The sequence below is a fragment of the Octopus bimaculoides genome, chromosome 8 (assembly GCF_001194135.2).
Source record: "Octopus bimaculoides isolate UCB-OBI-ISO-001 chromosome 8, ASM119413v2, whole genome shotgun sequence".
NCBI classification, from domain to species: domain Eukaryota; kingdom Metazoa; phylum Mollusca; class Cephalopoda; order Octopoda; family Octopodidae; genus Octopus; species Octopus bimaculoides.
Window position 1 is genome coordinate 83,918,724 of NC_068988.1, and position 2,533 is coordinate 83,921,256.

The 2,533-nt window shown below is 34.1% G+C and overlaps 1 protein-coding gene across 1 annotated transcript in view; it reads left to right on the forward strand.

The window, feature by feature from the left end:
• Positions 1-2,533, forward strand: part of LOC106872413 (pancreatic triacylglycerol lipase) — a 76,244-nt gene that overhangs the window by 50,810 nt on the left and 22,901 nt on the right. The gene's annotated exons all lie outside the window — the stretch shown is intronic.

A 2,533-nucleotide genomic window follows, 5' to 3' on the forward strand; every position in this document is an offset into this window, starting at 1 on the left:
ATATATATATCATCATCATCATCATCATCGTTTAACGTCCGCTTTCCATGCTAGCATGGGTTGGACGATTTGACTGAGGACTGGTGAAACCAGATGGCAACACCAGGCTCCAATCTAAATTTGGCAGAGTTTCTACAGCTGGATGCCCTTCCTAACGCCAACCACTCAGAGAGTGTAGTATATATATATAATATAAATAATACATAAATATATGCATATATACAGACATATATGTAAATACCTACATATATAGGTATATATACATGCATATATGGGCACAGGACATTAAAAAACGTGAACAAAATGAGAAACGAGAACATAAAAAACAAAAATATAGAAAACAAACTTTTTTTTTCAAACAACGAAAGAAACAAATAGAGAAACAAGACAGGCAACATAAAGAACATTCCCTTCATCAGTTGTACCCTGTTTTATACATGCAGAGTAGTTTTATCTATCTATCTATATATATGTATATGTGCATGTGTGAGTATGTATGTACATACAGTATCTCACAGAAGTATGTACACCACTAAAAAATTGCAGTAAAATTGACATTACTGTGATAATATTGAAGAAAATCAAATGAAATCTATACTGAATAAAATATATTATACATGCAAACATTATACAAATTTGGAAAGCAATAAACATTTTCAAATATATGAACAAAATATTAATTTTCAAACAATGCAAAAATATGTACAACCTAATGGATTATTTGTTATATTCAATATTTGGTGTGACCGCCCTTGCTTGCAATGACTGCATTAAGTCTTCTGGGCATAGAGTCGACTAAATTTCTGCATATAACCAATGAAATCGACCTTCATTCATCCTGAATGATGTCTTTCAACTGTGTTACATTGCAGGGATTTTTTGTCCCCAAACTTCCTTTTCAAAACGCCCCACGGATGTTCTATTGGGTATAAATTAGGTGACATGGTAGGCCAAGACAATACCATTACCTTTTTGATAAAAGATTTATTTGTCATAAAACTTAGTTGTCATCTTTGAAATATGTTTAGGGTCATTTTCATGTTGGAACATGGAATGTCTTCTTAGTTCCTTGATGCTTTTCAACATTGTTTTCTGCAATATGTCACAATAAAGCCTTGACTCCATTGTTCCCCCAATAAATGTGAGTCCTCCCACACCAGTCATACTCATGCATCCCCAAAGCATAACATTTCCACCGCCATATTTCACAAGAGGCACAGTGCATTTGTCGCTATTATCTTCACCTGGTCATTGCCATACTCGTTTAATACCATCTGACCCAAACAAGTTGATTTTAGTCTCGTCAGAAGAAAGAATTTTATTCCAAAACTCCTTCCCCTTACTCACATAGGTTTCAGCAAAAGAAAGATGACTTGATTTATGTCTGGTAGTGAGGAGAGGCTTCCTACGAGGAATGTATCCATGAAGACCACACTGGTTCAATCTTCAGTGAACTGTTTGGGCGGATATATTCTTTCCACTAATAGAAGACACTTCTTTGGCCAAAGGTGAAGTGGTACAACACCTGTCGTCCATCATGCAATGTTGAATGTGGAGAATATCATCTGCAGTTAAAACAGAAGGACAACCTAGATGATGTTTATTGCCTTGCCATCCAGTAGCTTTGTACTTCTGAATTACTTTGGCAACTGTGTTTAAGCTAATATGTATTTGTTTACTAATTAACTTGTATCCTAAATCATTCTTATGCAAATTAAAAATAATTTTCTTCAAATCACCAGACAATTATTTTCCTTTTGGTGCTATTTTAATCACAATGAAGAAGATTTTCAACATGGTGCACAAATCAGAACTCCTGCAGATGCAATAACAGTGACCGGTGCAAACATGCCAGGAGAAATAATTCATTAGAATTGAAATTATAAGCAATATCTGAATTTAGTAAAAAAAAGTGGATAAAATGTTGAATATAGCAAATTTCCTTTAGGGTGTACATACTTTGTGAGATGAATCAGCAAGGAGTACGGTTGGACATTTATTTTCAATCACTACAATTGTTTCTATGCAACATAGTTCCCTAGGCATGCAGGGACTTGATTATGCAACTGTTTCCCGACATTATGAGATCTAGTTGTGTTTCAGGTGATATTTAAATATTTGTCTCCGTAAGTTTGCCAACGATCCTTTAGCAACAACACACCTTGATAAACACAGTGACTATTACTAAACTCAAGCCACAACAGACAGAGAGGATGCTCTTGAAGCCGAGAATTTGAACTTACGGAGATAATATTTATATATTGCCTGAGGAAACACAACTAGATCTCATAATGCAGGGAAATGGTTGCATAATGAAGTACCTGTACACCTGGAGAACTATGTTGTGTAGAAGCAATTGTAATGATTGAAAATAAATTTCCACCCATACTCCTTGTTGTCTCCAAGTTTTTCCAGTTATATATCTATATCTATATCTATCTATCTAGCTATCTATCTATCTATTTCTCTCTCTCTCTCTCTCTCTCTCTATATATATATATATATATATATATATATATATATATATATATAT